We start from the raw sequence: 12,725 nt of genomic DNA on the forward strand, positions 1-12,725 counted from the left end.
AACACTTTGGAGGGGAGGGGGTCTAGATCCCACGTCAGAACCTGCCAGGCCTGGGCTTGGATGTCTTGCTGTAGGTTGTGGTGTATTCTTTTCTTCCTTTCTTTCTTTCTCCCCCCCTACCTCCCACCCCACGCTAGGACTAAAGTGCTCCTGCTGCGGGTATTTGGGGCGGGGGGGGTCTGTGCAGATATGGAGTCACTGGAAAGGAGACGTTATGTGACAAAAGCTAAGCTGACGTAGAGTGAATCTGGCAAGATGGTTAGGCTGATTCGAAAAGCAGAGAACTTCTAAGGGGGCATGTCCATTCTCTTGGTAGCTGGCTGGCCGTCGGAGGAAAGGAAATAATTGGGAAGGTGGGGGCGGAGAAAAGAGTCTGGAGGAACATAGCATTAATGATATCGGCCAATCAATCAGTAACCATTTATTAAGCCCTTACGATGTTTGGGGCACTGAAATGGTTCCAATTCCCTATCAGCCATTGTCAGACCTTTTCGTGTTCCGCCCCTCCCCCCCATGTGCTTTTGACATTCTTCGTCCCAGGATAAGTGGATTTTCAAAATAATAAATGATAGATCTCTGTCCACCTTAAAACGCCTCCAGCTATCTGTGGAATGGTTTGAAAGAATATCCTTTGAAATTGTCAATGTGACTGTTTCTTTATGTCTCCAAATATTATATTAGGCCTGTCCCATTCATTAGCTGTTTCTGAATGGTATTCATAATCTAGTCAAATCCAAAACTGTTGGATAGTCATCTGGAACACAGTAAGCATTCAGCTGTCTGATTATCCCACATAATGTTTTTTGCCATTTAGTTTAGATAGTAGAGCCTCTGTATTTACTTGCTGATTTGCTATGCCCACAAATGTATCACTATTTAACATTTATTGACACAGATAAGAAGCCAATGCCAGCCTTAGGTGTTTTTCTAATTTCATTTTACAACATTACATGGATGCCAGATTGCTTGTAATAATTTCAGTCTGTGGAAGCCCGGTTGGTATAATTTATATTAAGACTGCAGGCTTTTTCTAATAACTAGAAAATTATTAAACAAAATCATTGTTCCATCTTATGGAAGAAGTTTTTGTTGTTGCTGTTGTTGAAAATCATAAAGCAAACTGTGAGATGGAAGAAGTAGCAGTTGGTTTTAAGGAGGAAAAAGGTAATGATATTAAAAAACACCTTTGGTTAGGTGATGTGATTTAGTAATCTAAATAAATCTGTTTAAATTTCTACATTCTGCTTGCATTAGCTTTTGTAAGATGGGATTTCTTTAGATACTTGGTAAATATTAGAATATGAGGAAAGGAAGGAGAAACTGTTTTTTAAAGCAAAACACCAAAAAAGGGTTGATTTCTATCATCAGCAGTTTGGAGATTGCATAACTTAGTGCTAAACTTTGCACAAAAAACCCCCACTACTAAGCCAACTTTACAAACTATCCCAGCTTCTCACTGTTTTTTGCATTGTCAGTATTCATATTCTTTCTGCCAACAGAATATTGATATGGATTATACCAAGAAGAAAGCTCTTAAAAATTGCCTTCTTTGAAATGGGAATTTCATACTGTGTAGTATGGGTGGGGGAAGCATGTTATCATTGTTTGGGCTTTTGCAACATAAATATTTTGGTTAGCACTTCCTTTCTTCCCCTGACTTCTCATCTCATCCCTACCTTCTCACTCCTAATGTATTTTATCTGTGAGAATGTGCTCTTAATTTTACTTGTATGTGCAGGAACTGTGTTCAGCGTGGTGTAATAGAACATTTGTTGCTATTTTGGCATTTATGGATTTTGTCCTTATTAATATTAAAATTCAGATTGCTTATATTTATTGAATAGTATTTTTTCCCTCAGAATCCTTAATCATCTTTTTGGTGGCTCTTTAATCTTTGCAGGTTGACTATAGTTTCTGTAGGTAATAGATAGTCCTCATTTAGGACTGAAAATGTTGAAATAACAGGATAAATAGCATGTTCAGGGCCTTAAACTACAAGTTGTAGATGGAATTAAAGGAAGCTCAACTCATATTCTGCTTTACACACTATGCATTTTACTTGCTTGACTGCCCAGAGTCAATATTTTGTAAAATTATTCACAGGTTTCTAGCAAATTCTGACAACCAGTGGAACAAAATAAAAATCTAGATTATTTTTCCTTTTCTCTATTAGGTATTAGGTTACTACCATCATTCTTATAAATGATACTGAGAAAATAGTTTTTAAGAAAAATATTTTTAAGATTTAAGACTGTTTAAGTTATTTGACAATTTAAGTTTATTGAAATCTTTGGAAGATAAACTATATACATTATAGAATAAAAGAAACTGGTTTGTCTTAATGAAGGTAATTTTAAAGGAATGCTATGAAATTGTATTAGTCCACAGCTTTACTAGTGTTTAAAGAAAATTTTAAAATTATTTTAGAAAATCAGAGGTATATTTCCCTTCCAATATTGGAAATTTAAAAGTGTCATTCTAGTTTCTGGGAATGAGAAAGTCAAATTTACCTATGTAGTTTCCACTGATCAGCTTTGTGTAAAAAAGCAAGTAGCACAATAATAAAAAGAAATTTGACTTAAAACATTTAAATCACTTAACCCTGATTGCCTCCAAAATAATTAAATCTATTTTAGTTACATTGTCTTTACTAACAGAAGATGTCTTTATGAAGTAGTTTATCAAGTATTCAGTGACTTTTAGCCATTGAAATAAGCAAGGCGATTTGGGGATGATTGTGTATACAACTATGGTGTCTTACGAACTATAAGCAGTATTTTGTAAATACGGATTTCTTATTGGATGAAGAAGACCCTCATTTTTGGTGGTTTATGATGTTATTTTCTTGTTTTTGTTAGTTTAAGTCACACCCTTGACTTCCTTGGAAGGTATCTTTTGAGGTTTGGCTTCCTTTTTTTTTTAAAAGGTAATATTGGGGTGGGAGTGCTTCCTGTTTTTATTTTCAAAATTAGGTCCACACGTTAGCCCTGTCACGTTTTTTTATTTTGGACACATATAGACTAACATCATATGTCATGTGGTTTGTCTTTGACCCATTGTATCAGTTCATGACAGCTTTACTGAGTAGCCTGAGCACCGGATCGGGAAGTTAGAAATTCTTGAATCTTTTCCCAAGCCTATCACTAGCTTGCTTGGTGGCCTTGGTTGGGGGAGTTCCTTTATATTTTTCTTAACCAAAAAATGGGACTGCGGATAATTGTGTCCCAGGAGAGTACCTTGAAAATTTAAAAACACCAAGACAGAATTAACATGTCATCAGAGTCCTGAATATCAGAAATTTAGGGAGAAGGAAACAATTATTATATAATGTGGAGTCATTTGGATTGAGCAGTGACTTTCAATCAAGAAAATCACTCAATCGAGAAAACATTTATTAAGTGCCTACCATGTACCAGACACTGGGAATGTAAATACTATACGTTTTATAGGTAGTAACATGTACATCTATACAAGGTAGTTAGGGAGGAAGGGGAGCAGTTGAAGGGGTCATGAAAAGCTTCATGTAGAAGGTGGTACAAATACCATGCCTAGTGTTTTGGAAGAAAATGACCAGAAAAAGGAATGGGGGTGTCTTGAGACATCCCCTCATTCCATAATTTTTGGTTTCTTTTTGGCTTTGGTGCTGCTGAACTCCTAATGCAATAGGTCTACCTTTCGTGTTAATATTCAAGAATGAGCTTTGGGAAAGAGTCTCCTTGTTACGTGGAGCTAAGTGATTTCTTCTTGTTTTTTATTTGCCAATATTATCTGAAATCAAATGAGCCCCTGAAGCAATAGACCTTCAAATATACCTGTAGGTTAAGTGCATTTAAGCCCTCATAGGCTGACCTCTTTTAGGGTCACATAATGGAAAAGAGTAGTCCTGAATTATGCCACAGTATAATCATAAAGAATGCTGTGTACAAAGGCAGCTGATACATTATGCCTTTATTCTAGGCCTGCTTTTTTTTTTCTTTTCTTTTTTGTACTTGCGGAATCTTTCAGTAAAGAAGAGTGTCATAAATTGTTGCATACAGTATGTTCCCTACCTGTGGTTTATTCATAATCATGGCTATATTACTATTATATGAAAAGTACTAATATTGTGAGAACATTTGTCTAGTTCTTCTAGCCTCTGGGCAACTAACTTATAAAATCTACTGCTGGATTCTGCTTCCTTTACTGTTGGTACTCTGAATAGTCCATCTTTTCCATATGTATATATTTTAAAAAATTTTTAATGCAGTAGATTTCCACGTACAACCATTCAGTTCTCTATGGTATGAGTGTTCTGAGCTGCCTGTGCTGATTCATTTTCTCATACTCAACTACTTAGGTATGGTTTGAGAGTAGAAGTTAAATTCTGAGAAAATATGACAACTTTCCTTTCTGATTAGTTAGAGAAGAGTTGGGGAAGACAAGGGAAATTACATTAATGATCCAATCAATTAGTGTTGGGATTAATTTGATGACTAATATATTAAATGGCTATTGGGTCATTAAAAGTATAAATTATGGCTATACCTTGAGATGATAGCAAGACAAACCCACGTGTTTTTAGATGCTGTTTAATTTCCCCTGTTAAGGGGATTTCTTTGCATATGGGAAATCAAGCCACAGTTACCGCAAACAGTCACATCCATGATTTGCATTAAAAATAACTATTTGCCTCATCAGGTCACAGCTTGACTTACAATGGGTTCAACTGAGAAGGTATGCTAGTTACTCTACAATAATTTTAAGGCCTCACTTCAAGATGTTAGCAGCAATCAATTAATAAACATTTATTCAACACAAAATGTGTCAAGCACTGTGCTAATCGAAAGGGAATACAAAAGGAGGCAAATGACAGTCTCTGCCTGTAAATTCATTCTCCTGTGAAATAATACTTACAGTTTCGCATCCTGGGTTAGGAATATACTCAGTCACCTTAGCTTGTAATGCAAAGACACATGGAGACTCAGGGCAGATATGAGGCATGTAATTGAAAACTTTTAAGGAGGCATTTGTTTTCTTCTTTAAAAAAAAGTTTTATTTTTATTTTCAGTTCCAAATTATCTCCCTACTCCACTCCCTACTCCACACATTGAGAAAGCAAGAAGAGTCATTTGTTTTCTATAAAGCACCTATTTCTTTATCTGTGGTCCAAAATAGACTCTTGTGTTAGGAAGGAATTTTCTGACTTAGAATCATAGAATGCTAGAGCTACAATGGACCTTAGAAGTCATCTTGGTCCAACCCCTCAAAGATGATGACTTAGAATTGTGGGGGGTTTTTGGTGGTGTTGTTTGTTTGTTTGTTTTTTACATTTGAGGGGCTTGTATTTTTTTTCTTTATTAAAGATTTTTTGAGGGTTGAAATCTCTGTTTTTCTTCCCACTCCCCATTCCCCCTTCTCGAATTTTCATTAAGCCAGATGAATGTGTTTGTAGTGGAAGTTGTATTAACAAAACAGTTAGTCTTGCTTTCCACCCCTGGTAAGGAGTCTTTTCCCTTGGTGCATCGGGGTAGACTTTCTTTGAAGGAGACACATAAGTGAAGAAGTAAAAACTGTTTCTGTGGCCTCTGTTTACAAACAAAGGGATTAGTTTCTGCCCTTGTATGTTGGTTGGAGACGGGAAGGAGTTCATATGCTATACATACTAGTTACTGAGAGCTGGAATAAGTATGTTATCATTTCTTAACTCTATTTTGAAGGGGTTTGTGACTCTGTGCTTGTTCTATTAAAGCTATTAATTACGGTTTCTAGATGGAGTGATCTCTGAATTTAAATCATTGGGGGTAGCTTTTACATATCTGTAATTATTGTGTGTTTAGAACTCTGCATAAGCATTTGAGTCATGTATTACTATAGTATTCCACTTTTCCCTTCAGTACACTCTGGTGGCACCAATACCTTCTTACTGTTTCTCATGACAGGACCCTGTATATCCAATTACTGTGCCTTTATACATATTGTTCCCCATCCCTGGAATGTGCTCATTCCAGTTTCATACATGAAACTCTTCTTGCTCTCTGATTCCTTTCTCCCTGAGTGCCTTACCCCCTAGTTATTTACCTTGCATCTATTTTATAAATGCTTTTTTAATATGCTTTTATGTCTGGGGAAACATCTGTGTATGTGTATACACACACACACATTAGTTCTTGAGCTTATGTTCTGGACTGGAGAGACAGTGGATATGTGTGCATGTATAAGTGTGAGTGTAAAATATATGCATATATCTACATACAAACATGTATGTATATGTATACGCATATATAGGGGATATAAATACACACATTAGTTCTTGCACTTCTAGTCTGAGGAGACAATGTGTATGTAAATATATATATACATATATATTTCTACACAAACATCTGTATATATACATACACATATGTATACACTTATAGGAGGCATACACACGTATATAGGGTATAAGTGTACACACATAAACTCTTGAACTTATGTACTACTCTGGGGAGGCAATGTGTATGTGTGTGTATAAGTGTGTGCAAATATACATACATGTATATACACATATAAACATGTACATGTACATTCATGCACCCATACATATCTATTATAGAGTATATACATATACACACACAGTCTCTCCAGACTAGAACACAAGCTTTCCCCAAGAGGAATTGTTTCATATTTGTCTTTTATTCCCAGCACTTAGTACAGCAGCTGGTAGTAGGTGCTTAATAAATGCCTGATGGTTGATTAATTTTCTTAAAATGAATCATTTTCCCTTACCACTTATTCCCTTGCCATACATATTATACCAGTTATGTCTCCAGTTGGGTTTTAGAACTAAGAAAACTAAAAAATCATTGCTACTATTTAGGGAGTGCAGTGAGTAAGCAGCTCAGCTATTATCAGTGTGCAAAAAGTATAAGTTTATATAAACAAACAATTGTTGCTTCCAGTAGTGTCAAACTGTCATCTTTGACCAGTTCTAAATTAACTTTAAATGTTGACAGAGTCGGGGGGGGAGACAACTCTATGTGAAGAATCTCAAAATTAGAATTTCCTTGGTTTTGTGTGTGTGAGTATAAAGCATTTAGTAAATTTTCCCAGACTTTAGTGATAAAAACTTAGAAAATTTATTATTACTGTTGAGCTCTCTTTATTTCAGAGCCAGTAAGTTGGCATATCTTCCTTTTTTCTTTTTTCTAAAATTGGGAGACTCATTTCAGACGTATGTGAATGGCCATTAAATGGAACATATATAAAAAGTAACAGGTGACTGTTTAATCTATTGAAGTATAGTAGCCTGGAGTTAAAGTGCTGCTTTATAGAGCAAGTTATACAAGGCATTCATAGTCATTGTGGCACTAGCAACAAAATTCATTCAGATTATTACAATGTCTCAGTTGTTTGTTTGTTTTTTAAATCTTTTGTGTTTTTGAGTATCCTTTTGTTATTCCTGGGGAAAACAGTATGTTAACAAACCAAAAATGTATAGCTCCTTCCAAAGTGAAATCCTTAGTCAAATGTATATTTGAAACACATTTATATTTCTGTTATTAGACAAGGGAGAATTATAGTTAATCAAATATAAAGCCAGTTGTCTTTTGAAGACTTTTCAAGGTTAGACAACATGAGTTCTGTTGGACAGGGATGAAATGTGCTAGTATTCTCATTTTTTACTTATTGTTTCTGTTATGCACCTGTATATGGAAGTCCTGGGTGTATAGTTAGATATATTTTAAAGGTAAAAGATGTTTTTGCTTAGAGTTCAAATTTACATAAGTGGTAGTATTAATTTTCTTGTACTGTCTAAATATTGGCCTTATTGTGTTTCTTCCCTAGTTGTTGAAAGTATCATAACATAATAGTAAATTCTTAGCTTCCTGAACGACATAACTGCATTCAATAGGCTAAGTTGCTGATAAAGCAGGATTCCTTGATCTTACAGCACCAGAAGAAAATGGAGATATTTTTGTTAGAAAAAAACAAGCAACACATGCTTTTTGAAGGTGTGGTTCCTTCAGTTTAAGAAAACTAGTTGCCTATAGTTTTTGGTTTAAATTTTGCTCTGGAAATGTAATGTGGCAACTTAGAAGTGTTGAATTATTGCTATCCCCAAATTAAAGATTAAACATAAATTTAGCCTTTTATTCAACACAAATAAGTATGCTTTTAATTAAAAAATCAAAATTATATGTATTTTTGGATAAGATTTTCAATTAAGAACATTGTGGGGACAATAAAAACTTTTTGTTCTTCTTGGTGGGGAGTTTTAGTTTTGGAAATATTTTATGTTATACAAAAACTTTGTTAAAGAAATATTAAAATTTAACTATATTAGAAATGTTCTAGAGTTTTTAGGTAACTTCAAGCTCAAAAGGGATCTATTTCCTAGTCTAACTATTGAGTGCCTCACCTTTTATGTAAAAGCTAAATGAAAATTATACTGCTTTACTCTCTATTCATGCTAACTTGTATTCCTTTCTTTGTTCAGAATAGTGCACATTTTCTAAATTTTTTAAAGGAAAATTCTGGCCTAGTTTATTTTAACCTTTAGACCATTAAACATTAGCTATATTATTTCAGGACTTTTTTTCTTCCATTTACATTTGAACTATTTTTCACTTTATGCTGACACCTACTATAGCTGCTCAGCATGTAGATTTCTTTCTTGTAATTCTATTAGTCATACTTAATGATTTCTACAAATGTCTATAATGGTATTCATTTGAGAATATCTGTTAAAGGAAACCTCCAGTATGAGGAACTTTGTATGATACATGTGTCATTGCTAATTCCAAGGATTGGTACTTGGTATGCCTCTATTCTTCCTTAATTAAATTCACAATAACTGGTCTCTATGTAAAGGGAATTTAAATGTACTCAACATTTTTACCTTTGGAGGTTAAAAAGGTCAAGAATTAAAATAAGACCAAATTGATCTCTCAAAAAATAATTTATTTTGGAGCAAGGCTATCCAGATCAGATTTCTTTGCAATCATATATTACATTTAGAATGTCTGTGTTTTTGGAAGATTTCTAACTCCCACTCACTTCATGTAGTCAGTAAAAATTTAGTATAATAAAGCATTTGTTTGACCTGTTATCGGAGTTTGTTGTAGTAGGATTTGATCTGTTTATAGCATTTATCTTTAAAGGAGAGATTCAGAGAGACTAAAAGTTAAACAATATCTTTATGAGCTTCATAAACTATTTGACCTGTTAAGGGGTCCACTACAATTATATAAAGAGAAATCATTGCTTTCATTTATAAAAATGAAGCCTGTAAGTAAAATTGCCAACTGGCAGGCATTTGAAAATCTTGGTGAGTGTTTTATCATGACAATTGGTTTTGTAATGGGTTATTGTTTTTTTCTTTTGATTTTGGTAACCCTATGAGAGTTAATTGCACCCCTGATAATCTTAATAAATAAAACCTTTTCCCTTGTCTTTCTTTAGAAGACCTTGTTTTTATTTCTCTTCTTTACCTTCCTTCTACTCCAAATAATTTGATAATTTCATTTGATGAAGATTGTTTTGACTTATTTTTTGTTTTCACCTCATTGTGATAGTGAACTTGTTTTAAAAAGTTTTACTGTATATATGTGTAAGTTATTTTTGTTAAATTCTTCTAAAGGAAAATAATATAGTCCCTACTTAAAAGCATTGTGTGTGTGTGTGTGTGTGTGTGTCCGTCCCTGTGTCTGTTCACTGCTGCCCTTCTCCCATGATCTTTTAATTTGCTCATTGTATCATACATTCAGAGCTGGGAATCCAACTCCCATTATTTGATAGATGAGGAAATTGAGGCTTAGAGAAGTGAAGCCACTTGCCCAAAGCCGTAGGGGGAATAAGTGACAGAGCTAGGATTTTAATCCAGGCCTCATGACTCCAAGTTCAGCTCCCTTTGTATTATGTTCTGTTACTTCTCTGTAAGTCATTTTTGTCTGAAGGAGTTGATGCTGATGTGGCCTGAAAATTCCAGTGTTCTGGAAGGATACTTTTTTATCATCAGCAACACCGAACCCAAAACACACACACACACACACACACACACACACACAGAGGAATATCCACCCTACTAGAGGCTCCATTCCTGTGAACCAAGATACATTCCCTGCTCTACTCACCACTCCTTCCTCTGTCCCAGTTGCTAGGCCTATCTTAGAGGAGGTTAGGAAGGGCATTAGGTAGTGGCACTGGGATAGGAGGACAAATAATAATAACAACATTAATAATAATATATTTATATAGCATTTAAGGTTTTCAAGGCATATTGCAGATACCTCATTTTATCCTTACAACAACCCTTGGAGGTAAATTCTATTACAATTTCCATTTTGCAGATGAGGAAACTGAGGTAGACAGAAGTTAGATGATTTGGAGATGAGGATTACACAGCTAGTGTCTGATGCCAGATTTGAATTTAGGGCTACCTGACTCTAGGGCCAGGCTGTATCTACTATGCCATCTAGCTGAAGGAATACATAGGTATCCCTAGTTGAAATTTGGAATGAATTTTCTCATCTAAGTGTCCATTATGAGATTGTTTCTGTTCTTTAATACTGTTAGAATTATAAAATCTTAAAGTTGGAAGGGACTTCAGAAATCATTTGTTTCAGTCTATATCTGAAGTATGAATTATCTTTTTCAGCGTACCTGAAGTGGTTGAATTATCTTTAAGAAGACTGTTGGTGAGGAGAAATTTGCTGTGTTCAAAGGAAGTTCATTTTACTTTTATAGAGCTCTAATTGTTAAAAATTTTTCCTTATATTGATTGAGTTGAACTTTTCTTCTTTTTAACTTTAACCCTTTGTTCCTAATTCTGACTTCTGGAGTCAGGCAGATTAAAGCTAGTAGCTCTCTTTGACATGACAGCCTTTCAGATATTTTGAAAATACTGATAATGTCCCTTCCCTAATTATTTTTTCCCCCAGCAACTTAAATATCTTCAGATCTTTCCACAAATCCTCATGTGATGTGGTTTCAGTTTCTGTGGCATCCTGGTTGACTTCCTCTCATCACTTTCTAGCCTGTCAATATCCTTCATAAAGTGTGACATCCAGAACTGGAGACAATACTTCAAATATGGTCTGACCAAGGCAGGCCTGGCATAGCAGAATTATCCCCGTCCTGGATCTGAACACACAGTTATGTTTCCCCAGTTTTCTACATATGTACAGTTGATGTTTTTACCCCAAGTGCTGGACTTTACACTCATTCCTCTTAAGTTGTATCTGTGTAAATCTGGCCCAAATTTTGCTGTTTTTTTATTTATTCTTATTTTTTGAATGAGATCACAGTAATTAAAAAAAACTGCTTGAAAAGTTGTATGGCTATATGGCAAAAAAAGAAAAAAAAAGGTTTTGATCTATATCTTGCAGCATACATCACAATAAATTAACTGAATCAGTGATCCAAATATTTTTTTCCATTGGAGCTTTTAAATTCTGTTTGCTTCTGTCACTTATTTTGACATCTTTTTTAATGTTTATTCTGTATTGCAAATATTTATCTCTCATAGCTTTATGTCATCTGTGTGATACATGTACTGTCTTTGTCTTCATCTAAGTCATTGATAAAAAGGATGAATATAGATAGTTCAAAATGCAATACATAAAAATTACTATTACAATTCAGTTTATTATGTGTTAAATAGCATTTTTTGGGCTGACCTGGGCACTTTCCCACCTTTTATAGCATTATTCTGTGGGAAAATGATTTGAGTTCCAAATAGCCAATTTAAAAATGGACTTTTGGATTAAAACTATTTTAAAGACAAAGAATTCCCTGAATAATTTTGACAGAGGAATATTGGAGAAAATACTGAGTTTCTGTATGTAATACTAAATTCTACTTTATCTCCTAATATGACCTTGCTCATATTTGGAGTGAATGAAAAAACATTTATTGAGTGTTTATTATGTGTAAAACACTGTGCTGAGCACTAGGGTTACAAACGGAAAAACAGTCCTTGTTTTCAAGGACTGGACATTTGAATAGGAGGAAACAACATACATTGGAGATTTGAGCTACAGGGCTGATGGTTAAAGGCCTAGTGGTTCCAAGAGGTACATAAGGCAAGACAGATTGTAATTAATCTTCTTTAGTGTTATATCTATTGATAAAACTCTATCTGTTTCTGATGTTAAACCATTTAATAGTGCCAAGGACTTTGGTGGCTAGAGTTTTCTTTTTGGAGTCTTAGTAGCTATAGCTGCAGCATTTGTATCATCAGTTACCAAGTTGCATCTCCACGAGGATTGCTCCCTTGAAGGATGGCTTTAAGGGTCTGACTGGAAGCTGTGTAGTAGTCTGGAGAGTGGTGGTGTTATTCTCTAGTCTGTTGGGCTAACTTGCCTTTCATTGAGAACTGGTTTGGCAGTTGGTAGCGGGGAGATGACAGGTTCTGTCTTGACAAGCATCCCTCTAATGCTAAAACAGCTCAACTTATTTTAGAGTAACCTTTACTGTAAACACCCCTTTAGACAGTTTTTGGGGGGGGGGGAGAAGAGTAAGTATGACTAGATGAAGCTTACAAGAAAAGACATAACTTAACTGATGATAATATCCACAGACATCCACTGGAATTTAAACTGCTTGAAATTTGACAGGATTGCCCCAGCTTGTAGAGGGGAAATTTTTTTCAAGACATGCATTTTCGGGGCAGCTAGATGGCACAGTGAATAGAGCTCTGGCCTTAGAGTCAGAAGGACCTGAGTTCAAATCCAGCCTAAGACACTTAACACTTACTAGCTGTGTGA

At 34.9% G+C, this 12,725-nt stretch overlaps 1 protein-coding gene across 1 annotated transcript in view; it reads left to right on the forward strand.

Annotated features, from left to right (window-relative positions):
- LOC114049137 (signal transducer and activator of transcription 5B) overlaps positions 1–12,725 on the forward strand; it is a 63,106-nt gene that overhangs the window by 598 nt on the left and 49,783 nt on the right. The gene's annotated exons all lie outside the window — the stretch shown is intronic.

This window comes from Vombatus ursinus, unplaced genomic scaffold (genome assembly GCF_900497805.2).
Source record: "Vombatus ursinus unplaced genomic scaffold, bare-nosed wombat genome assembly UNPS02014797.1, whole genome shotgun sequence".
Taxonomy (NCBI): Eukaryota; Metazoa; Chordata; class Mammalia; order Diprotodontia; family Vombatidae; genus Vombatus; species Vombatus ursinus.